Source organism: Anomaloglossus baeobatrachus, chromosome 8, assembly GCF_048569485.1.
Source record: "Anomaloglossus baeobatrachus isolate aAnoBae1 chromosome 8, aAnoBae1.hap1, whole genome shotgun sequence".
Classification (NCBI taxonomy): Eukaryota; Metazoa; Chordata; class Amphibia; order Anura; family Aromobatidae; genus Anomaloglossus; species Anomaloglossus baeobatrachus.
Genome location: NC_134360.1, coordinates 120,831,206 through 120,857,853, shown reverse-complemented (window position 1 = coordinate 120,857,853; position 26,648 = coordinate 120,831,206). Strand labels below are relative to the sequence as shown.

The following is a 26,648-nucleotide window of genomic DNA, read 5'->3' as shown; positions in this document are numbered from 1 at the left end:
TGAATGGTGCAGAATGGTTGTGCAGGTTCTCTGTGCATACTGCACACTTTGGCCTAAACTGAGAGCTTCTGTCCTTAATTTTCAGTTATTGGTGAGGGTCCCGGCTCCCCAACAGAACTTAAATGTAATCAGAAAATGACCTTTTGTTTAAACCCAGGTTTTTATTGAATGTATTTATCAAAATGTTTCTATTTTCAAAATAAACATTGACTTTGCTAATTATTAGTGATGAGTGAGTACACAAATGCTCGTGCTCCGCACTTGAATCAAGCAGATTGGGTGCTCGGACATGTCCGACTCGAGTACTGAGCATAAAGGAAGTCGATTGGAAACTCGAGCATTTTTTTTCAGAAGACGGAATGATTATTTTTATTTTTCTCTTTCTGTCTTTTTTTTTTTTTTCTTTTCTCTCGCTATTTTTTTTCTTGCTCTTTCTTTATCTTTCTCTTGCTTTCACTTTCGCTTTCTTTTCTTTCACTTTCTGTTTAACCTCCTAATTTCTATAAGTAATATCAATTGCAACATTTAAAAGGCTGAAAAAGTGTTCTCCTGTCCAATCAGTGACCCTGGATTTATAGTTGCTATGGCAACCCGAAATTGTGATGGCGAGCTTCGGGTCAGCCAGCTACTGCAGGCCTGTTAGATCATGCGAGGAACATGGTCTAAAAGGCTTCTTTCAGTGTCTGACTGAAAAGTTCAATACAGTATACCAGTGATCAGACTAACAAAAGTTAATGTCCCATATCTGGACTAAATGAAAAAAAAATTCTAAAAATGTTCCAAAAAATCAGAAACTAAAGGCCAAAAAAATGAAAATATACCAATAAATCTGTATATTTATGGAAAAACAAAGATATACACAGTACACATATTTGGTATTGCCTACCGTTCCATAACAAAGTCATACTAATTAACCCTTTTAGTGAACACTGTAAATAATAATAAAAGAAAGTTTCAGAAATTGTCTTTTCATCATCATACAGCTGACAAAGTGGAAAAACACAATCCAAAAGTCATATGTAAGTAAAAATGGTACCGCTGAAAATCTTGTCCTGCAAAAAGAAAAAACAGCCACCATACAGCTGTCGGTGTAAAAATAAAAAAACAAAAATTTAAATAAAAAGCTAGGGCGCTCAGAATACAGCAATGGAAAAACATTTTTTTCTAAAAAATTTGTTTATGGAGTGTAAAAGCGGTTAAGCAAAAATAATATAAATATGGTAGTGCTGAAATCTTACAAATCCAAAGAATGAAGCTTTTATCACTTTGAGACCTGATGAAGGACGTGAAAAAAAATTCTTAATTGCGGTCTCTTCTTTATTCTGACTCACAAAAAGCAGAATAGAAAGGGATCCAAAAATATTAAGTGGCCCAAAATGGTATCCATAAAAACTCCAACTCATCCCACGAAAGACAAGCCCTCACATGACTGTTGGCAAAAAAAAAAGAAAAATAGAAAAAACTATAGCAATCACAATTAATTATGCAAAAAAACCTTTTATTTTGAAAAAAAGCTTTTTCTAGTGTGATAGTATCCAAACCTAAAAGAGAAAAAGTATATAAATCTGGTATCGCTGTAATCGTACTAACCTGAGTAATAAAGCAGCCTGATCACTTATTCAGCAAGGTGAATAGCTTAAAGGGGAACGTGTCGTAAAAAAAAAAAATTCAATAACTGAAAAAATCTAAAGTATTAATGTTTTGTTTAAATAAAATTATTTGTTTTTAATTGAGAAAAATATATATATAATATGTGTGTGTGTGTATATATATATATATATATATATGTGTGTATATATATATATATATATATATATATATATATGTATATGTGTATATATATATATATATATATATATATATATTATAAGATTTAAAGTTTGATATATTCCACTCTTAAACACTCGGGGGAGCAGCAGCTGCTGAAATCTGCCTGTAGAACTACTGTAGAAATATCTCACATTACAGCTGCAGTAAAAGTGGATGGAATCTGCTCTCCTGTGTGTGATGTCACAGCTCCCCCTCCCAATCTGGGTGTTTCCAAAAGAATAAGAGAATGAAGTTTAGGATCACAGTGCGGAGCCATTTTGTTGGTGGCCTCAGAGGGATCCTAATATGTCTAAAGTGTCACCAAGGCCAGCTGCATAGTGCTCCACTGTATCCCGCGCCACACTGTATCCCAATGCCCCCACACTGCCTACTGACTGTTTTCCAATGACCCCACACTGCCTACTAACTGTTTCCCAATGCCCAACCCTGCCTACTGACTGTTTCCCAAAGCCCTGCTGACTGTATCCCAATGCCGCATGCACTCACCTCAGACCTGCGCCCTCGGAAGCCCATCGTGTCAGCAATCACAGTACATAGCAGCGAGCAGCGGAGGCCCGAGGTGAGTACACGGGGGGAGGGGGTCCGTGATATAGTGCAGGGGGGCGTCCGCAGCAGAGTGCGGTGGTGGGGAGCGGCAGAGTGCGGGGGGTGCGCAGCAGGTTCAGTTACAGTACAATCACCGCTGCCCGGCGCTGGTACTCACCCCATCCATCCCAGCAGGTGACAGGGGGAAAGTACAGCATACGCTGTGTGCTTCACAAAGATGGCGCTGATCTCCTCCCTCTGCTATTATCTGGACAGCTCAGGGGGTGCATCCAGGACACAGCAGATGCCTTCGCTATGTTAAAGTATAGGGGTCGGCGTCCGACAACGGTCTTCTATGCACAGGGGCTGCCATAAGGGAGGTGAGTATCTGTCATTACAAACACCAAATCCAAGATGGCAGCCCCCAGTGCTTCAGTAAAACAAGAATTAATAAAAACTAAACAGTGAATTTTAATTTTGTATTAAAAATACTTGATTTCGTAATCACTATTATTAATACAAAAATAAAAAAACATGACACTCCCTTTAAAAATAGTAATAAAGCCAATTTTTCAACTGTTGTTGACTTGTTCATTCTGGCTCCCAAAGATCTTAATAAGACTATGGGCAATGTTTTCCTTCCCTGAGCACTTACACTGGAGATCAGATGAAAAGCTCTGAAAAATGTGATTCAGACAAAATTCACTAGTGAGGCAGATGGAGTCACTTTAAACTCCTATCTGGCCTGTGATCCAGTGATACCCATCTTTTTACGTGTCTTTTGAGTCATGCACCAAAGTGAGGTCAATAACAGTTTGGTTCGCCTTTTGAAAAAACTGACACTGTTGAACAGAAGCCAAACAGAATATGGGGTAGCTCTGCTGCCTCATTTATAGTAAATGGATCTGTCAGGGGTTTTACCTGAATCACGTATTTCAGAGAGGTAGCTGGAAACCCCAATGTAAGTGCTCAGCATAGAGCACATGATAAATGTGAACTGATCCAAAATGTTCTGTACCAAAATCACCAAATAGCATTCAACGCAACTCACAAAAACACAAGTCACCACTCTGGTCCGAATGGAAATATAGGGGCTGTACAGAAATATACCACACCATTACTTCTACTTTAGCACCAAGTGTCGCACTTTCACAAAGTAAAATTTGTTGTGGGGAAAAAGTACAATTTTTATTTTTTCCTTTCACATTGCTTTAGTTGCTGTTAAACATCTAAACGGTTAATAAACGTCTTGAATGTGGTTTTGAGCACTTTGAGGGGTGCAGTTTTTAGAATAGTGTCACTTTTGGGTATTTTCTGTCACCTAGGGTTCTCAAAGTCACTTCAAATGTGATGGGGTCCCTAAATAATGGTTTTGTAAACTTTGATGAAGAAATTGCTGATGAACTTAACCCTTCTAACTTCCTAACAACCCCCCTATATTTCAAAAATTGCAGTGATGTAGACACGTGGTAAATGTTATTTATTTACCATTTTCTGTGACAGAACTCTCTGGATTCAGAGCATACAAATTCAAAATGTGAAAATTGTGACACTTTCAAAATCTCCAAATTTTTGATATTTTCACAAATAAATGCAAAAAATATGTTCAAGATTTACCACTAACATGAAGTACAATATATCATTAAAAAGCAATCCTAGAATCACTGGGATCTGTTGAACTGTTCCAGAGTTATAAAGTGACACTGGCCAGAATTGCATAAAATAGCCTGGGCCTTAAAGGGAACCTGTCATCAGAAATTTGTCTTTCAACCTAAATGTTTCCCCCTCTGCAGCTCCTGGGCTGCATTCTAGTAAGGTTTCTATACTTTTTGTGGCCCCTTTTATACCAAAATAAATACTTTATAAAACTGTACCTTTCGGTTTGAAAATCTTGTAAATTCTCCATGGGGGCGGGCCGTCTGGCGTCCGTTGCTGTATCTTACGCCGTCCCCCATGCTCCAAATCATCCCTCAGGACGCCGCCCACTGCGCCCGAGGTCCCATGCACGCCAGGACACCTAGTGACGTGGTCGCAGGCACGAGAGTATGGGCGGCGCTGTGATTGCATCGCAAGTGCCCGCCCATACTCTCGTGGGCGCGCTCTCCCCTCTGTACGTCGCTCAGATCCTCCGCTTCTCCTGTAGTGGCCTGCTCCGCTACTCCCATCTATTTCCTGCTGCAGGGTATGATGGGAAAGGTGACGCCTGGCCGGCGCAGAACGCTGGAGGCAGTGGGGAAAGGGCGGGCACGAGAGTATGAGCGGGCACTTGCAATGCAATCACAGCGCCGCCCATACTCTCGTGCCTGCGACCAAGTCACCAGGTGTCCCGGCGTGCACGGGACCTCGGGCGCAGTGGGCGGTGTTCTGAGGGATGATTTGGAGCATGGGGAACGGCGTAAGATACAGCAACGGACGCCACACGGCCCGCCCCCATGGATAATTTACAAGATTTTCAAACCGAAAGGTACAGTTTTATAAAGTATGTATTTTGGTTTAAAAGGGGGCACAAAAAGTATAGAAACCTTGCTAGAATGCAGCCCAGGAGCTGCAGAGGGGGAAACTTTTAGGTTGAAAGCCAAATTTCTGATGACAGGTTCCCTTTAAGGTGAAAACGGGTTTGGGGGTGAAGGCGTTAAGGTAAATGGTTTTGTACACTAGCATTATTTGGAAATTTCAAGAGGTGGCAGGTGTATTCTTACTGACTTGACAGGGTACATGTCACAGATGAACACCTTACTAGGGCTCAATCTTGAATTTAACATAGCCTCCCCTTTTTGCTGCCATATTCAAAGCAGTATAGTTGGATATTCAGGTGGAGCACACTATGAATGCTGCAACCAGTCATAAAAGCTTTAGTCCTACTCCGCTCACTTCTGTGCCAAGAGATTGGGACAGGTGGCTTAAGCCTGCCATTTGTGTCCTAGTCCTGGGTTTTCCCATTCTTTCAATGTAAATGAGTTGAGCAGGAGTAATCTATTAAATAAAACGGTCTGCTGCTAGAAGACCTGACTCCAGGCTGTAAGATGTGGTGACCTGGGAAGATTTTTGCTAGAAAGTGTTTTCCAGTCTATAAAAATGATTCTCTGTCAGCTTTAAACTATTGTAAGCAAGTATAGATGTTTTCAATCCCTTTATTAAAACATATGTATAAAGAAAAAAATAACTGTAAACTGATCCTTATTAGGAATATTGAATACACTTTTGCATGTAATAAGCATGAACAAAAAGAAACTACTGTGCTAATTTATGTTCCATAATAGATTGTGTGACAAATGTGCAATAATAGTGGCCATCTGCATTATCCGGTTTTGTCTTTTTTATGTAAATACAATATGCTGATCGCTCCATTCAGGCCAAAGTAGATAGGGTATCGAGTACTTCACATGCCCATGCCTGTATAAAACTATTAAAATATGCACACAAAAAAAGCTTTCTTTAGTATTTACCCCAAAATCACTAGTTACATTTTTTTTAAATTCTTAAAATGTAGCACCTTGTTTTTGTTTCTGCCTGCTGAAATGCCTTTTATATTGTGTGCAATAGTCTTGTGTTACAAAAAAGTTTTGTTTATTTGTTTTCAAACTGGACAACCGTTTTAACAACTTTCTTTTATAAACAGGGTGGATATGCAGCCTACCGATACACTCAACCAGCTACTGCTGCCACCGCAGCCACCGCCGCTGCAGCAGCTGCTGCAGCCTACAGCGATGGGTATGATATGGTTTATCTTTTGTATTCCAATTATAATACTATAGTACTAGAAGTAATTTTGCCAAATAAAGCATTTTCTTTGAAATGTTTCCCCACCCCATTGTCGACTCTACAAAAGACAAGGATTTCTCGGCACATCCATCCAGTGGTTAAGTTAAAAATATTTCCTTTATATCCGTCCATTAAAACAAAATGATGACAAATAATATAGAAAAGTAACACATTTCTGGTGCCCTAGGCATCCTTAATCATAGTATGGGCAGCACATCTAGGAAACCTCAGTTTAAATGCAAAGTAACTATTTGCGTTTCCATGTGGGAATGACATATATATTAACAGCAGCCAAAAAACCCTTAAAAATACCTAAGGCCCCTTTCACACATCCGTTTCTTGCCATCAGTCACAAACCGTCGAAATGTGAAAAAAATGGATCCAGTGCTGGATCTGTTTTTTCTCATTGACTTGTATTAGCGATGGGTTGCGACGGATGACCTCAAGTTACATCCGTCGTACGACAGATCAGTCGACAAATGGTTCTGAGACAACGTCCATAGTAATGTTTTTTTGTGTGCGTAGAAAAAATGGACCGCAACGGATCCGTTGCCATCCGTCGTTTGTTGTAATGGAAGCCTATGGGCACAGAATCCGATGTCCTCTGTCAAATGACGGATCAGTCGTTTGATTCCGTTTTTTATAACCAAGCATGCCCAGAAGTGTTGTAAAATGACTGCTAGTCAGGAAAAAAATGGTACGACGGATCTGTTTCTTTACAGGATCAGTCACATCAGTTTTCCTCAATCCGCGACATATCCGTCACAAAACGGATTGTGACTGATGCAAAAAAACTGATGTGTGAAAGAGGCCTAAAACATACATATCACTTGCATATATGCCTGGTACAAAGATGAGTGGGGATGCCATAATAAATTTGTATACAAATAATAAAAATATATTAAAAAGCCATTTTGTAAATCATTATGAAAAATTATTGTCATGAAAATCCACTCAATAAATGTAAATTACTCATTGCTGAAATTCATTCCCCTGGAAAATTTGCAATCTATCCTGAAAATCCAAAAGGCTTTTCTCAAAGTGGGCTGTCTTTGCTAGTTATCCCATCTAATGGAGTTAACCTTTTTTTTGCCAATAAATCTAGTATGTGCGATGTCACCGTTGTACGTGACAACAAGATGCTTGGGAGCTCCAGAATAGGAACCATTCTTTTTTCTTTGTTTATACCAGGGGTGGGGAACCTCTTAGTCAGGGATGACTTTTCCTGCGGCCCCCGAGCTGATTCCCGGGGACTGCAGTGCTGGGGCGGCAGCCGCATCTTACTTGCTGCTGGCCCTTTAAAACCCCACACAGTGCGTTCAATGCTGAACGCTGCATTTCCTATACCTGAAAGACTACGTCCCCACGCTGGTACTGCCTACGTGAGGATGTACTTTGTAGGTGGGGTCGGCGTGAGGAGCGCTAAAATCAAACAGGAGAGGATATTGACTGCCAATCATCCCCCAGGTCTGTTCCCGGCGGCGGTGGCTGCTCCCTGTTCCCGGCGGCGGCTCCCTGTTCCCGGCGGCGGCTCCCTGTTCCCGGCGGCGGCTCCCTGTTCCCGGCGGCGGCTCCCTGTTCCCGGCGGCGGTGGCGGCTCCCTGTTCCCGGTGGCGGCTGCCTGTACCTGGCGGCGGCGGCTCACTGTACCCGGCGGCGGCGGTGGATACCTGTACTCGGCGGCAGCGGCTCCTTGTGCCCGGCGGCAGCTGCTCCTCTCTGTGCGCCGGCAGCGCTCTCCATGCCCGCAGCCACCTCCAGCACTCAGTGATCCAGGCCTCCCCCAGTTCTCTAACTGCCTCCAAGCTCCCCCGGGTCTGCCTGTGCCTCCAGCGCTCTGCTCCCCTCCTTTCTCCCCAGCGCTCTGCTCCCCTCCTTTCTCCCCAGTGATATGTGCCGTCTCCCCAGTGATCTGTGCTGTCTCCCCAGTCTCCCCAGTGATCTGTGCGGTCTCCCCAGTGATCTGTACAGTCTCCCCAGTGATCTCTGTGCCCCCCCAGTCTCCCCAGTGATCTCTGTGCCCCCCCAGTCTCCCCAGTGATCTCTGTGCCCCCCCAGTCTCCCCAGTGATCTCTGTGCCCCCCCAGTCTCCCCAGTGATCTCTGTGCCCCCCAGTCTCCCCAGTGATCTCTGTGCCCCCCCCAGTCTCTCCAGTGATCTCTGTGCCCCCCCAGTCTCCCCAGTGATCTCTGTGCCCCCCCCCAGTCTCCCCAGTGATCTCTGTGCCCCCCCAGTCTCCCCAGTGATCTCTGTGCCCCCCCAGTCTCCCCAGTGATCTCTGTGCCACCCCCCAAGTCTCCCCAGTGATCTCTGTGCCACCCCCCAAGTCTCCCCAGTGATCTCTGTGCCCCCCCCCAGTCTCCCCAGTGATCTGTGCCACCCCCAGTCTCCCCAGTGATCTGTGCCCCCCCAGTCTCCCCAGTGATCTCTGTGCCTTCAGCCTCTCCCATCCTTCTCTCTGCCATCTGTGCCCCCAGCGTCCCCCAGGTTTGTCTGTGTCTCCAGCCTCTCCCATCATTCTCTGTGCCCCCAGGGCTGTCTGTGTCCCCCCGGCATCCCCCAGGGCTGTCTGCCCCCGGCTATGTATATAAGCCCAGCAATGTTTATGCCCTCCAGTCTTGTCTGTGAAACCCAGTGATGTGTATATACCCCCAGTGATGTATGTACCCCCAGTGACGTCTATGCCCTGCTGCTTCCCTAGTGATGTATATTCCTCCCAGCCCTCCCCAGCAATGTTTATGCCCCCCCAGCTATGTCTGTGCTCCCCATCAATGATGTATGTACCCCCCAGTGATGTCTATGCCCCCAGCCTCCCCAGTGTTCTATATTCCTCCCAACCCTCCCCTGTGGTGTATATGCCCCCATACTTTCCTGTGATGTATATACAGCAGTCCCAGACAACTCAAACCTGGAAAAGCAATAAGATCAACATCGCCTAATATTACAGCTGCACCAAAGAGTAGAAGCTCCAGCTGTCAGTGAGTTAATTGTTTGACCAAATATATTAGGGTAATTTTCAAGTTGATAATTTTGTGCGGCCCCCGAAGGTTGGTAGAAATTTCCAAATGGGCCCCGGCAGAAAAAAGGTTCCCCACCCCTGGTTTATACAGTCTTTCTAAATCCCTTTTTTTTACCATTGTTGTAGTACACCCTATATAGCATAGATTGCATGTTTTACATTCCTTGCAGTACACGACATAATGTGTCACAGTAAAATCATTAATATTCTGGAGTTTGCCTGTAAGTAAAATTAAGCTTGGCGCAAAACCGCTCATGTTACAGCGGCTATCAATACATGTAAAAAACCATGTGATTTAAGCCAGGGTAATTTGGCATCTGATTTTTGAACTAAGGAAAAAAATATACTAAAGGATCTGCGATCTATCATGAAAATAAAAAAAACATTTTTTTTTTTTTTATAATCTAATTAAGTTTATACATCAAAAAACAGGTCAAATAAAATGTCAAGAAGAAAACCTATATTAAAACATCGCAAACAAAGCTGTTTTCAGACGTGAGGAAAGCCAAACTGCAAAATATTTCCTTCTCCTCATCTCAATATAAATCAGCTGATTTTTATTTAAGATAATTCCTCCACTCCAGATGGAGCAACCCTCCCACCATGTCCTCAAAAACGCTAGAGAAGGAGTGTTGAGATGAGTGCAAAGACATCGTTTTCAGGAAATAGCCAACCATATAGAAGAAAGAAGCAAATCTTCATGTAGGGAACCTGTCAGGTGCAATATACAGCCAGCACCACGAGCAGTTCTGGGTGTATATTGCTAATCCCTTCCTAACCATCTCTATATATACACTAGCATAGATAAGAGATGTAGAAAAAGTATTTCTATAGATCTGTTATCTTATGCTAATGAGCGCAGAGACTAGTGTCAAGGGCGTTATATCCCCCGACAAGCCACCCTCTTAGCATGTTAGCACGCCCACAGGGGTGTACTAACATGCTATTTAATTCAGAATCACCAGCGGTGACGTGCGTACCTGTGTTTGCTGTGGCAGCGCTGGTCAGAATGCCCGGCGCTTCAAGTCATGCACAGTATGAAGATGGGTGTATGCGTCCTGGCTTCAGAGAGGTCTACTGCACATGACTGGAAGTCAATACTTTTTCTAAAGATTCCTTTATCTATGTTAGTGTATATAGGGACGTTTAGGCAGGGATTAGCAATATGCACCCAGAACTGCTCGTGGTTCTGGCTGCATATTGCACCTGACAGGTCCCCTTTAAATGGCCATCTGAACAGTGTTCTCATTCTGATTCCAGGCATCCAATCTGTTCACCAGATTGCGGTCCTTGCTAAAGGCTTGAACTATGTCCCCAGTCATAATTTCAATGTTTGAAACCATCAAAGACGTAAATAAATTTGCCTGACTATTGACCGCAAAAAAGCACTTCTATTCAGAGGAAACTAATTCCATCATACCTGAAGCAAAGGCTACACGTGCCAATGAATTTGTCGATTTAGTTTTTTATGTAACAAAATGTATTACTATATGCAACACTTGCAGCATGAAGGTGATTGTATTGGTTTGATGGGATTGCTGATCAGATTTCTATAAAAAAAACAAAAACTTTCTATTACTTTCTTGAGTCTAGATCTGCAGTGTTCGATACATTTTAATCAGTGGTTGAAAAAGATCTAAAAATCTTGTATGATGAAGCTTTAACACAAATAAACCCTACAAATCTAACCAGGCACCATTTCATGACTAAGTGAATGAAGTTCCAAAAAAGATATTGTTATATGTAATTCGGACAAATCTGGGTGCATGGTATTTAGCAGAAACAATGTTGAATAACACGAATACCTACAGTACAGACCAAATGTTTGGACACACCTCATCTCTAGAACAACTATTAAGAGGAGACTTTGTGCAGCAGGCCTTCATGGTCAAATAGCTGCTAGGAAACCACTGATAAGGACAGGCAACAAGCAGAAGAGACTTGTGTTCTTCAGCCCAAACAAGGAATGGACATTAGACCAGTGGAAATCTGTGCTTTGGTCTGAGGAGTCCAAATTTGAGATCTTTGGATCCAACCACTGTGTCTTTGTAGAAAAGGTGAACGGATGGACTCTACATGCCTGGTTCCCACCGTGAAGCATGGAGGAGGAGGTGTGATGGTGTGGGGGTGCTTTGCTGGTGACACTGTTAGGGATTTATTCAAAATTGAAGGCATACTGAACCAGCATGGCTGCCACAGCATTTTGCAGAGGCATGCTATTCCATCCGGTTTGCGTTTAGTTGGACCATCTATTTTTCAACAGGACAATGACCCCAAACACACCTCCAGACTTTGTAAGGACCAACAAGTGCTAAGCATCTCTGGGAACTCCTTCAAGACTGTTGGAACACCATTTCCGGTGACTACCTCTTGAAGCTCATCAAGACAATGGCAAGAGTGTGCAAAGCGTTAATCAAAGCAAAAGGTGGCTACTTTGAAGAACCTAGAATATAAGACATATTTTCAGTTTCACACTTTTTTTTCTTTTTTTTTTTTTTTTTTTTTTTTTTTTTTAAGTATTTCATTCCACGTTTTCATTCATAGTTTTGATGTCTTCAATGTGAAGCTACAATTTTTAGAGTCATGAAAATAAAGATTTCTCTTTGAATGAGAAGGTGTGTCCAAACATTTGGTCTGTAGTGTATATGAAGTTGTTTTCTGACCGTTGTTTTCAAGAACACCCTTTCCTCTGTCTTAAACAAACGATTAACAATAGGGGTGTTGTAGTCAAGAAGTAGTGGCCTCACTGGACCATACAGTGGACTACCCTGGAGGAGCCAACCTCGAGCTAACCCCTATGCAGGCGCTGTCAGGTGCAGCCCCAGGGGCCGAAGTGCACGACTGCCAGGACCAGTGTTATCTGCTCTTACGGACAGGAGAGTCTCTGAAGTCCTGTATGGATGTGCACAGATGTAAGAGCAATAACGAGGAATCACAGACATGGCAGCACGGAGGTGGTAACTCAGACATAACAGCATGGAGGGGGTGGTAGCAGCAGGCTCTAGGAAGAGACACCGCTGATACCGGTACTAGAACATGAGAGATAGGGCTAGACACAGTAATGGGTACGGGACTTTAAAATTAGCAATACACTATGGATAGCGAACGTTGCTCAGGCACGGGGAAGGTGCTTTAAATACCTTCAGGGTGATAGCTGACCTCAGGGGTCACTTCTGGGTAATAGAACGCCAGCCCTAAAACAAAAGTGGCGTGGTTGCTCACACCCTTTGGGCACTCCCAGAAGGTATGCGTGTGGCCTGGAAGCAAGAGGAGGCTGCCGCAGGCCTCTGGCAAGAACGGGTGCATGGGCCCGACAGAAAGGTCGGAAGAACTGTGCCTCACCGACGCATGAAAGTGGAGGTGTGCGGGGGCAATATCTTTTGGTTGACGTCCCTTCACCCTCAATGTTCATTGGCTGCCGAAAACTCACGAGAACATCTCTCCCCCTGCATTCTCAGTCTCTATTCCATTATGTCCCATCATTTGTCACTCACATCAATTCAAAATTATAATTTAAAATCGATCCAGTGCATAGTGCAATGAACTGAAACAATTCATACCAGTTTACAATATCTTTTGAAACCCAACTATTTCATGTTTAATTCTGACTTTTTCCTACAAATTGAAGGCAATCAAATGGGTTCAAAATTTTCACCTTTGCTTGTAATACTGTTCATGTCATGGTGGGAAGAATTATATACATTTGACACTAATAATTCAAATTTAAACCACATATAGTGCGTCATGTAGACTACGTACTGCTAGTATGGTCAGGAAACAGTAAAAAATCCCCAGCTTATTAAATACATAAATAATACCACACTTATTCTTGAACAGAAAAATCAGCATTTATTCAACTATAGTCATATTACATTCTGGAACATCAACATAACTCTCCAAAACCTCTGTCTGTGTCTGTCTATTTATCTATTTCTTACATGCCTTTAACCTGTCTGTCTGTTAACACAGGAACCAGAATAAAGTTGTGGAATAGATCTGTGCTGCTATAAAAACGAAGGTCCAGATACACAGCCAATATAAGCACACGCCTGGGGGCTGTAGCCTGTAGTCATATGCCTGATCTGCGCTGTATATCACAATATGGGGGGCAGGGGCTGGCTGGCACATTTTAGCCTGGGGGGCAATCATAAGGCAGTGGCCCTCAAGTTGCGGCGACCCACCTTTGGTCTGTTTCTCTGGCCACTGCATTAAAGCAGCAGTAACCGACTTTATGAACAGGCTGGTACATATATATGGGAACAGAACCGCGCTTACTGCTTACATAGATACTGCAACAGAACCAAGATGACTACAGAGATATGGGAACTGCAAGGAGCTTATTACAGCGATATGGGAACAGAACCGAGCTTACTACAGAGATATGGGAACAGAACCGAGCTTACTACAGAGATATGGGAACAAAACTGGGCTTACTACAGAGATACAGGAGCAGAACTGAGCTTACTATAGAGATATGGGAGCAGAACCGACCTTACGACAGAGATATAGGAGCAGAACTGAGCTTACTACAGAGATATGGGAGCAGAACTGAGCTTATTACAGAGATATGGGAGCAGAACTGAGCTTACTACAGAGATATGGGAGCAGAACTGAGCTTACTACAGAGATATGGGTGCAGAACCGAGCTTACTACAGAGATATGGGTGCAGAACCGAGCTTACTACAGAGATATGGGTGCAGAACCGAGCTTACTACAGAGATATGGGAGCAGAACTGAGCTTACTGCAGAGATATGGGAGGAGAACCGAGCTTAATACAAAGATAGGGGGGAAAACCGAGCTTACTACAGAGATATGGGTGCAGAACCGAGCTTACTACAGAGATATGGGTGCAGAACCGAGCTTACTACAGAGATATGGGAGCAGAACTGAGCTTACTGCAGAGATATGGGAGGAGAACCGAGCTTAATACAAAGATAGGGGGGAAAACCGAGCTTACTACAGAGATATGGGTGCAGAACCGAGCTTACTACAGAGATATGGGTGCAGAACCAAGCTTACTACAGAGATATGGGTGCAGAACCGAGCTTACTACAGAGATATGGGTGCAGAACTGAGCTTGCTACAGAGGTATGGGAACAGAACCGATCTTACTACAGAGATATGAAAGCAGAACCGTGTTTACTATAGAGATATGGGAGCAGAACCGAGCTTACTGTACTACAGAGATAAGGAAGCAGAACCGTGCTTACGGCAGAGATAAGGGAGCAGAATCAAGCTTACTACAGAGATAAGGGAGCAGAACCAAGCTTACTACAGAGATAAGGGAATCAATACCAAGCTTACTGCAGAGATATGAGAGCAGAAACGAGCTTACTACAGAGATGCAGGAGCGGAGCCGAGCTTACTACAGAGATATAGGAGCAGAACCGAGCCTACTACAGAGATATGGGAGCAGAACCGAGCTTACTGTACCCATACAGGAAAAAAATTGTACTTACTTAGTCTACTACATAGAAATAGCAACAGGACACCAAGCAAGGACAACAAGTTTACTGCATAGACATAGTACCATAACTAAGCTTACTGCTTAAATATGGTACCATAACTGAGCTTACTGTATTGATATAGGAGCAAAACTACAAAGATACAGTACCATAACCCAGCTAACTACATATACAGCAATTACAAAGCTTATCCTATATTTTCAATGTTAAATACGTACAGAACACGGCTGGCACACGGACTATACACTTATGCCATCTGTGTGCTGTGTATGTATTTCACGGCCCCATAGACTTCTATTGGCCTTTGTCATCTGCGCTGCCGGAAAAAAAAAAAAAAAACAGATGTCTCCGTAGGGATCACACACGGTCTGTGTAAACACACGGACATGTGAGCAGCACCATAGATTATAATGGGTACTCATTGTACCCCTGAAAAAAACTGACACAACACATACCACATACACAGACATGTGAAGGAGGCCATAAGGTGGTGACATAGCTACCTCACAGTGCAGGGGTTAAATTCACTTCTTTTCATAAACATGGAAAGACAAGTGACCATTCCCTAACACATATGTGAATAAGCCCTTAGTGCTGCGTGCACACGATCAGTGTCAGCAGTGTCTTGGACGCAGAGTGTTTTTCACTGAGTCCAAAATGCTGCATTGTACAGTACAGACAAAGTGGATGGATTTATAGAAATCTCCGGCCCCCTGGGCTCTTTTAGACGCTCCATAAACTGACCTGTGGCGCTGCTTTCCTATCCTCAGCAAGTTTATTTATTCTAACAGCGATGCTAGTGCTCTGAGCGGGAGAATACAGCGAATATCCGCTGACAGTTACTCTGATGGTGTGCACGGACAGCGCGTTCTCCCACCTAGGAGACTAGAGTCTCCAGCAGCGAAAGCACGCTGCGTCTCCAGACCGTGAGGACGCCTGATGGTGGGCACTCACCCGCATAGATTTAGTGTTGTGTCCTACAGATACAAATGTTTTACACATACAGAAGACACTATAAGGCTACGTGCCCACGGTCTAGACATGATGTGTCCTGGACGCAGCATGTCCTCTCCTGCAGGGCCACGACTGCTCTCCGCAGGGACCACAGCAGCCTGTGCCCACAGTCAGGGTTCGGGCCGCTGTGGTCTCTCTTCTGTTCTCTCTGTGGAGACACTTGTGGCTACACAGCAATAAATTGACATGCTAGGGTTCAGGAAGCCGCACCACAAGTCAGATTTCGCTGTGGGCTGAACACGCACAGTGGGCAAAGGATTTGTAAAAATCCCATCCACTGTGCTTGTACTGTACAATGCAGCGAAAACACTCTGAATCCAAAATGCTGTGAACCCTGATGGTGAGCACGCAGCCTCACATACAGGCATCTTACACACATACACAACTCCAGAAGCACGAACTGTAAACATACAGTACAGAGATATGTACACATATATAGACACATACACCGACACGGTATACACCTACACACACACACACACACACACACACACACACACACACACACACATATACCTGCGTACATCCGTATACACATACACACACCCCTGAGTACAGCCGTATACACATACACACACACCCCTGCGTACAGCCGTATACACATACACACACACCCCTGCGTACAGCCATATACACATACACACACCCCTGCGTACAGCCATATACACATACACACACCCCTGCGTACAGCCATATACACACATAGACCCCTGCGTACAGCCGTATACACACATACACCCCTGCGTACAGCCGTATACACACATACACCCCTGCGTACAGCCGTATACACACACATACACCCCTGCGTACAGCCGTATACACACACATACACCCCTGCGTACAGCCGTATACACACATACACCCCTGCGTACAGCCGTATACACACACATACACCCCTGCGTACAGCCGTATACACACACATACACCCCTGCGTACAGCCGTATACACACACACATACACCCCTGCGTACAGCCGTATACACACATACACCCCTGCGTACAGCTGTATACACACATACACCCCTGCGTACAGCCGTACACACACAAACCCCTGCGTACAGCCGTATACACATATGCACAAACCCCTGCATACAGCCGTATATACACACCCCTGAGTACAGCCATATACACACACCCCTGCGTACAGCCGTTTACACACACCCCTGAGTACAGCCATATACACATACACATAAACACCCCTGTGTACCGCCGTATACACACAGACACACACACCTGCGTACAGCCCTATACACACACACACCCCTGTGTACAGCAGTGTATACATACACACACACACACCCCTGCGTACAGCTGTATACACGCACCCCTGAGTACAGCCATATACACATACACACCACTGCGTACAGCCGTATACACACACCACTGAGTACAGCCATATACACATACACACTCCTGCATACAGCCGTATACACACCACTTAATACAGCCATATACATATACACATAAACACCCCTGCGTACCGCCGTATACACATAGACACACACCTGCGTACAGCCGTATACACACACACACCCCTGCGTACAGCAGTGTACACATAGACACCCCTTGCATACAGCCATATACACATACACACACACCCCTGCGTCCAGCCGTATACACAGACATCTGCATACAGCCGTATACACACACGCACACACATCCGCGTATAGCCGTATACACACACACAAAGCTGCATACAGCTGTATACACACACACACCTGCGTACAGCTGTATATACACAGACAAATACACAGATATAGTCACATAGAAGTGTATACATATTTGAAAACATTCACATACAAAAATTCATACACAGACACAATCCTATACACTCAGACACATACTGGGGGGCTTTTTACTTTTGATGATTGGGGGACACTTCTCTCTTCTTCTCTCCCGTGCAGCCACAGACTTCTTTGATGGTAAAATCAAATCCCACAGGATAAAGGATCTGTGGTGACGTCACGATCATGTGATAAGGGGCGGGGCCTCAGAAATACAGCTGAAAACAGAAAGAAACTCCAGGTGTCCTGGAGTTCTTTATAATAGAAGCGGGGTTCTGAGGTAAGACCTCCAGATGGGAGGTTCAGAGGGGTGCAGGGGGGGAGGGAGGGTTGGGGGGTGGGCGCGCAGCCTGCATGATTATAGTGGACGGGAGGAAACATGGCCACGCCCACTAACAAATCCGGTCACACCCACTACCCAGGCAGCTCCTAGCCACTAGGATGTAGCTGAAAACCTTGTCTGATGCTCCTCGACTGGATGGAGGCAGCGCGTGTTGCATGACGTCATTATAGCACACGTGGCCGCGCACTGTGCACTGCGAGCGGCCGGGTCTCCTGAACTATACGGCCGGTCATGTGCCTGTGGAAGTGTCAGTGTGCCCGGCTACAGTACTGGAGACATGGCCGCGCGCAATTCACTGTGCGCGGCCATGTGTGTTATAATGACATTATGCAGCAGGCGGCCGGCCCTCTACAATACCTGGGAGAGCAGCCCGGGGGGCAATTGCCCCCCGGCCCAGCTCGCCCCTGATGGGGGGACCCTATGCCAATTTATTTTACACCACTATAGAGACGCAGACAGCTTGTGTGATTTCAACCAATCACAGACGCTGTCACACAGGGTGAGGGTGCGGTCTGACTGTAACTAATCAGACACTAGGACTGATGATGGGCAGGGGAAGCAGTGAGTATGTATGAGGGTTAATGAGCAGACCCAGAAAGAGTTACAGCCGCACGGGAGACTCAGTAAGCATAAGTAATTTCCCTAGCCTTTTCTACCACCATTTTGCAGTACAATGTTCAGATCCCCATAGACTTATAGGTTTTGACGTCTGGGCAGATTTTAGGTTTCAACTCCGGTCCCAACCGGATTTTTATTTATTTGTTTTTTATTATTTATTTTTTTAATATCTGTGGGTTTGCCCATCTCTACGCATTTGTAATCTGTAAACGTTTGCAGTCCGTACAGGATACTTAGTGTCCGTGCACATACTCGGAACACTGACTTCTCAGGGAAGTCCATGTTACTGTTTGGGTTCGGCCACCCAGAAAAAAATAAAGTTAAAAGGAAACAAAATGAGGATTAGAGTAGAACAGTTATACGTTACTTACCGAGTCTCCAGGACAGCTGTCGCACTCCTTTCGGATCTGATAATTAGCTGTCATGCATATTCACTGCTTCCCCCTCCCACCCTCTTAGACGGCATCTGTGATTGGGTGCAGTCAGACTGCCAGCGTCTGTGATTGTTTGTGGAGTGTAAAAATCTAATATATAAAGCTGCATGTATGTATGTATGTATGTATGTATGTCCACTAAAGTAATCCGCACCGTTCCATTTACAATCTCGAAATTTTGCACAGCCACCTCATTTGACTCAGGGAACGTCATAAACTATGTTTTGAGGGAAAATTTAAACCCACGCTTTAGTTATTCACCAAAACACTTGCTAACAGTATAGTCAATGGAGCTGGGAAAAATCTGTTATAGACTCCTATTATGGAGAGACACACACAGAAAGAGACTCACACACATACAAATACAGACTGAAAGGGAGACACAGAGACGGGAAGGGAGACACAGAGACGGGAAGGGAGACACAGAGACGGGAAGGGAGACACAGAGACGGGAAGGGAGACACAGAGACGGGAAGGGAGACACAGAGACGGGAAGGGAGACACAGAGACGGGAAGGGAGACACAGAGACGGGAAGGGAGACACAGAGACGGGAAGGGAGACACAGAGACGGGAAGGGAGACACAGAGACGGGAAGGGAGACACAGAGACGGGAAGGGAGACACAGAGACGGGAAGGGAGACACAGACAAACAGGTGTGCGGGCGGGCGAGCAGAAATGCAGAAAGACGGCGGACTGAAAGAGACAGGCGGCCAGAAAGACACGCATACACAAACAGAAACTGTATGTGGGAGGTAATCTATTGGCTGTTTTGACAGCCTGAATATTTATCAGGTGGCCTATAACAACCAATCACAGCTCTGCTTCTATTTTGCTACAGGTCATTAATAGGAGCTGCATCTTTGTGGTTAGCAAAGATGCACTGTGTGAAAATACCCTTATATGAATTTAAGGTTTGTAGTATCCAAAATTGGGTCAGTGTGGGAATTCTGCTGTCTTGGTACTTCAGTGGCTGTGGAAATGCAACTCTGAGGCACCTACAATTTATTCTAGACAAAATTGCTCTCCAAAAGCCAAATAGTGTTTCTTTCCTTCTGAGACCATCCATATGCCCAAACAGTAGTGTACAACCCATATATGGGGTATTGCCCTATTCTGGAGATTTTGCTTAAAAAAATGTGATTTATTTCCTTCTACAACCACTTGTAAAAATGAAAATATAGCGTTAAAGCAACATTTTTTGTGGGAGGAAAAAAATTCTGCCCCTCATCCGAAAATTACCTATTTTAAGTCAGGTTTAGTGTTTGTATTTTTGAAATAATTATGTCAATCTGTTTTGGGATTATTTTCCCCTTCATATCACAATTTTTATCAAAAAGCAAAATTGGGTTGCAATTGTCGCACTGTACTGTGGCTTTTTTAGACTCCTACTTACTGTTTCAGGAAAGATTTGTACATTAGCGACATTGAAAAACTCTGAACATATTTTTGTATTGATACATCCAAATGAGCCTGTTACATTGCTTGTTGTGACTGGTGGCTCCTATGTTATCACCTGTGCATACAGGTTTTACCTGTCACTGTAATCCTACCTCTGATAAAATGGAACCTTTCTGAGAACATACATCCGGTCCTTTCAGGGACGTCAAAACTCCCAGTGGCCAGTGAGAACATTTTTTGCTGTTCAAGGGCCCTTAATCTATTCCATCTTAGCTGCCCTCAGTCAAATAACCCTCCTTTTTTCCACTAAAATGTTGCTTTACCCTCCAATATTTACATTGCATTGCGTTAAGACCTGTGTAGGGTTAATAAATTCCTTACCTTTTTAATTACTTAAGGAATACAATTTTAAACTTTATCGGTATCCACTATACTTATATGGTGTAAGTCAATAGCAGGTGTCTAAAGCAGGCTTATGGGGTTGACCCCATCTCCTATCCAGCAGGTAGGTGGTGACAATGTCAAAGCCATTATCTCAAACATCCATGGGTACAGTGTAGCTCCGCCAACCACTTTTAACCTATTAGGCCTCTTTCAGACATCAGTTTTTTCGCATCAGTCACAATCCGTTTTGTGACTGATGCGATGGATACGTTACAGATTGTGGTAAAACTGATGCGACAAAACCTGTAAAAAAACAGATCTGTTGTACCATTTTTTTTTTTTCCTGGCCAGCAGTGATTTTATAACACTTCTGGTCATGCTCGGTTATAAAAAAAAGAATCGGACGACAAATCCGTCATTTCATAGATAACGATGGATCCTGCGCCCATAGGCTTCCATTACAACAAACGACGGATGGCGATGGATCCGTCGCGGTCCATTTTTTCGATGCACACAAAAAACGCTACTATGGACGTTGTCTCCGTCATTTGTCGACGGATCCGTCGCACAACTGATGTAACGTGAGGCCATCCTTCGCAATCCCTCACTAGTACAAGTCAATGAGAAAAAAAAGGATCAGCACTGGATCCGGTTTTTTTTCACATTTCGACGGATTGAGACTGATTGCAAAACACGGATGTGTGAAAGGGGCCTTAAGGGACTAGACTTGAAAAGTCATTCTGTGCTAAGTGCAGGCGCTTCATAGCGGGGCCAATCATTTTTCACTTCCCGACCTTGGGCTTACTGGGTATGTCCTGCTTGTAGAGGAATTCCAGACTTTGGACATACCCAGTATGTCTTGGTAGTCGTGCATGCAAAAGAGTTGTGCTTGTGCGATTGCCACCAGGACTTTGGCTTTTTTGACAGCCGAACCCCAGTTGTCACAGCCAGGGATGGTCATCGCGCTGTCCCTGGTTGTATAACCATAAATGCTGTAATAGATATTGATCACAGCATTTAGGCGGCTGGAAAGGGAATGTGCTCCCTCTAACCTTCGGTTGGTGCCCCGGCGATGTGATCGCCAGGGCCCGATCATCACCATGGTGACCGAGGTCATCAAGACAATCTCCTGGTCACCCAGGACTAGAAAGCCTCTGACATCATGCCAGGAGCATGATCTCTGAGGCCTATGACAGTGCGGCACTGACAAATATAATGTATTGCAATGATGTTGCATTTCAATACATATCAGCAATCAGTGTAATAAAAGCTAAAGTCCCATATAGGGACTAATTAAAAAAGTTTTTGGGTTGTTTTTTTTTTAAAAAAGTTAAATTGTAAAAATGTTTAGAAAATCAAAATAAGGGACAAAAAAAATGTTAAATATGTATATTTGTGTTTATAAAAAATACACACATTTGGTATTGCTGTGTTTGAAGCAATCCAATCTATAAAACTGTAGCTAGTTAACTCCTTGAAAATATATACAGATAGGGAATTTAGATTGTGAGCCCCAATGATGACAATGTTGCTGATTAAGCGCTGCGGAATATTAGTGCTATATAAAAAATAAAGATTTTTATAAAAATAAAGATTTAAGTGAAGACCGCAAAAAAACAGTAGCAAAAACTGTCTTTTCACCATACAGCTGACAAAAACGGAAATAAAACACAATCAAAAAGTCATGTATAAATATGAATACCTCATCATGTCCCCAAAAAATCAAACCAAAATATAGCTCCAGCAGCGAAAAAAATAAAGCTATAGCTCTTAATGGAGCAATGCAAAAACACTTTTTTTTTTTTCTATAAAACCGATATATATAACTTTTTTTTTTTTTAGGTTTTGCTTCTGTTAGAAGGGTATGTGCACATGTGGAATATTTAGTGCAGATGTTTTCTGCACCCCATGGCAGAAAAATGCAACAAAAAACGCACCATGTGCACACAGCATTAACATAGTATTGCTGTAATCGTACTGACCTGAAGAATAACACTATCTAATTACTTTGATAACACGGTGAACTGCGTTTAAAAAAAATCCTGAATTGCTGTTTCTTCTTGATTCTGCATAATAATAATAATAATAATAATAATAATAAAAAAAAATACTCCTCACAAAGAAAACAAATTTTCACATGACTGTCGGCAGAAAATTAAAAATACAAAACTATAGCCTTCAAAATACTATGATGCAAAAAACCTTTTTTTGGGAAAAAAAAAACAAACATTTTATTGTGATAGTAGCCCAAACTATATAAACCTGATATCACTGTAATCGTACTGACCTGAGGAATAACGCCACCTAATTACATATTAATTATTCAACTGCTTTTGATTTATTCTGCCTCCCAAAGATCACAGTATGGCGCAACTCACATTTATCTTGCGCTCTTTGCTGAGAGCTTTACAGTGAAGATTACATTGAAATCTCTAAAAATTCACTGTAATGAGGCAGTCACTTTACCTCTCGTCTGGCCTGTAGTCCCACTGTGTCCATCTTTTTACACGCCTTTTTAGACATGCACAAAAATGCGGTCATAATCAGTTTTGTGTACCTTTGAAAAGATTGACACCGCTGAACAGAGGTCAAATGGAGTAAGGCCGTGTGCGCACGTTGCATTCTATTCCGCAGCGTGTAAGTCACTGCACGTGTGTCTCAGAACGCAGAAGAAAAAGCTGCGTTCTGAGACTCATTCGGCAGAACGCAACGTGTGCACATTCCTGGAGAATTCATGCATTCTAAATGCTTGCTCTGCCATAGGCCTCCGACACACTTAAGTGAAAATCACGCACGTGCCGAGAGACACGTATTTCAGATGCGTGTTGCGTGCAGGTAAGTACGTGTCTCTGGTACGTGCGGGCCACGTGTGTTCTACGTAGAACTGGTAATTTGCATACTCACGTGGTCCTTCCTGCTGTCCGTGGTGCTGATCTTCGGTTCTCCAGCCCTCCCGTCTCCCCGCTGCTGCTGCTGCTGCCAGGCGGTGAAGTGAATATTAAATGAGAATAATGATCGGCAGTCGGCAGAAAGCGACAGCAGCGGCAGAGACAGGAGGGCTGGAGAAGGTGAGTTAAGGTTTTGTTTTTTTGTTTTTTTCCTTTCTCTGACACGTGTGTTTTCTCTGGCGCGTGTCACACGGGACCGCATCCACACTACACTCGTGTGGTACGGGTGCGGGCCGTATGACACACGTGCTGCGGGAGAAAACACTGACATGTCAGCGTGTAGAAAAACGCACACACGTACAAACGCACACGGACACACGTTCCGTGTGGTTTTACGGGTGTGTGCCTGCTACAATAGGGTAGCATTGCTGAACGTGCCGCCGGTACGTGCAAAAAATGGCAAACACGTACTGGCGGCATGGATGTGTGTCGCAGGCCATAGACAGAGTGGGAAAAGCATCCAGAACGCACATTTTTGACAGTGCGGTCCCACTCGGCTCTGCAGCATCCCCATAGACTTGCAGCAGAGCCGAGTGGGACCGCACTGTCAAAAAGAGCATGGCTGGCTGCGAGAGAGTGTCGCTCGATCAGAATGAACTCGGATGAACTTCACCCGACTTCATTGTGATCGCGCGGCCACGGTCACACGGGAAGGACTCACCTGTGATCGCAAATCCCCTGAGTGACTGCAGCGAGCCGCGCGATCAGCTGTGCTTTCACTCAGGTTACTCGCGGCCACAGCTGCAGACCTCCACCTGAGAGCGGTGGCCACGAGTAACCTCAGTGACAGCACAGCTGATCGCGCGATTCACTTCAGTTGCTGCTTGGAGCTCACAGGAGCAGCGGTGTTCTACTGCCACTTCTGTCAGCTTCTGATGTAGCAGAGCTGAAAGCGTCGTGGGACCTTGCATGGATTACGTCGGATCTGGAGGGGTATTTGGGGGTTTAATAAAGTGGTGAAAGAGGGGTTTTTTTTGTCTTTCATTCCAAATAAAAGATTTTTTAGATGTGTGTGTTTATTTTCTTTAACTTACAGGTTAATCATGGAAAGTATCTCGGGGTGACACCTGCCATGATTAACCTAGGACTTAGTGGCAGCTATGGGCTGCTGCCATTAACTCCTTATTAACCCGTTTGCCACTGCACCAGGGCAATTTGGGATGAGCCGGGTAAAGTCCTGGGACTGTCGCATCTAATGGATGCGGCAATACCGGGCGGCTGCTGGCTGATATTGTTAGGCTGGGGGGCTCCCCATAACGTGGAGCTCCCCATCCTGAGAATATCGGCCTTCAGCCGTGTGGCTTTACCCTGGCTGGTATTCAAATTGGGGGGACCGCACGTCGGTTTTTTTTTTGTTTTTTTTTTCCAATTTTTTTTACTGCTCGATATAGACACTCCCACCGGCGGCTGTGATTGGTTGCAGTGAGACAGCTGTCACTCAGCGTGGGGGCATGTCTGACTGCAACCAATCATAGGCGCCAGTGGGCAGGGGAAGCAGGGAATGTGTGATGATTAATGAGCGGCCGGTATTTTCAAAAGAGGAGAAGCCGCTACAGTGTGAACACCGTGCAGGGCCGCGCCGGTGATCGGTGAGTATGAGAGAGGGGGTGGGAGGGAGAGACAGACATGGACAGAGAGAGATAGAGACATAGAGAGAGAGAGACCGACCGACAGACTGACCGACAGAGAGAGAAAGACGAAAGACCTGCCTTTATGTTAAAAAAAAAAAAAAAAAACAAAACATGCGGATCGCAACAATAATGCAATGTAAGCGCACTGCTTAACATTTTGGCAGGGTTTTTCTACAACTCATTGATTTCAATGGGTGTAGAACGCAGCCAAAATGGCAAAAACAATTGACATGTCGCTTCTTCAAACGCAGAGATTTTGACAATTTTTTGACAAAACGCTGCGTTTCAAAAAGCATCGTGCGCACAGATTTTGCATGATTCTCATACACTTTGCTGGGGAATCACAACGCATGCATTTTGTCAAAGACACAGTACAGTTGTAAACGTAGCCAAAACACAGAAAAAAACGCAATGTGCGCACATGGCCTAACTCTCATTCCTCATTATAGTCAGTTGATCCGTCTGGGGTTTCACCTAAATCACCTATTTCGGAGATATAAATGGGAAAATCCTATGTAAGTGCTCAGCATAGAGCACAGGGTAAATGTGAACTGATTCAAAATGGTCTATACCCAAATTACCACTATGTAGCATTCAACTCATCCCACAAAAAAAAGTCCCACTCAGGTCCTTCATTTGTTAACGGAAAAATAGGGGTCTTCCACATTACTGGTAGTGCAAAGGCTCTGGAAAAGCAAAATCTGCACTCCCAAATCCAAATGCTCCCCTCTTTTTATGAGTTCCACAATATGCCTAAACCACAGATGAAGCAGGATAAGGCACTAGTCACATTAGTGGAGAGTAGGAGGTGCACTTGTCGGCTTCCAAACTATCCGTATCCAAGTAAATACAAGGCACTCTTCACATAATTTGCATATAATTTATTCCAAAAAAAGGAGAGTTGCAAACATGTGACGTTTCTGCCACTTGATGGCCTTCATCAGACAACTCACAAAAATGTTTAATGTAAGTACTGAAATGGAATCACAAGCAGCGATGTGTACTGCTATCTCAGGTTAAAGCAGCGTCTTATGTACAAGATCGTAATCAACAAATAAATGGCAATGTGGGCAGTGATAGACAGCACTATGTCAGATCTAGACTTATGTACGGAGCTAGTTTCAGTATGAGAATAGCGGTATGAAACAGCGGTGTCCACTGTTGTTACATTTCAGTACTTACAGTGAACATTTTTGTGAGTTGTCTGATGAAGGCCATCAAGTGGCCGAAACGTCACATGTTTGCAACGCTCCTTTTTTTGTAATAAATTATATGCAAATTATTTGAAGAGTGCCTTGTATTTACTCCTAAACCACAGATGACGTCCACATTTTTGTCATTATTGTTGTGAGGAGAGCCCGCTTAATTTACAAGGGTGTGTGTCTCCAGAAACACAACCTGGACACTGTGTATGAGCACTATAATTTACTGAGTATTACAAGGGTTTATTTGCAATTTTTAGTTATGCAACATTCATTGCGTTTCACTCCA

At 44.0% G+C, this 26,648-nt stretch overlaps 1 long non-coding RNA gene across 1 annotated transcript in view; it reads left to right on the top strand.

Annotated features, from left to right (window-relative positions):
• The first annotated feature begins 5,977 nt into the window (after window positions 1-5,977).
• The window catches only part of LOC142249950 (uncharacterized), a 134,367-nt gene continuing 113,696 nt past the window's right edge, over window positions 5,978-26,648 (top strand). The window contains exon 1 of the long non-coding RNA XR_012725111.1: window positions 5,978-6,066. This is a non-coding gene — a long non-coding RNA (uncharacterized LOC142249950). The remainder of the gene's footprint in view (window positions 6,067-26,648) is intronic.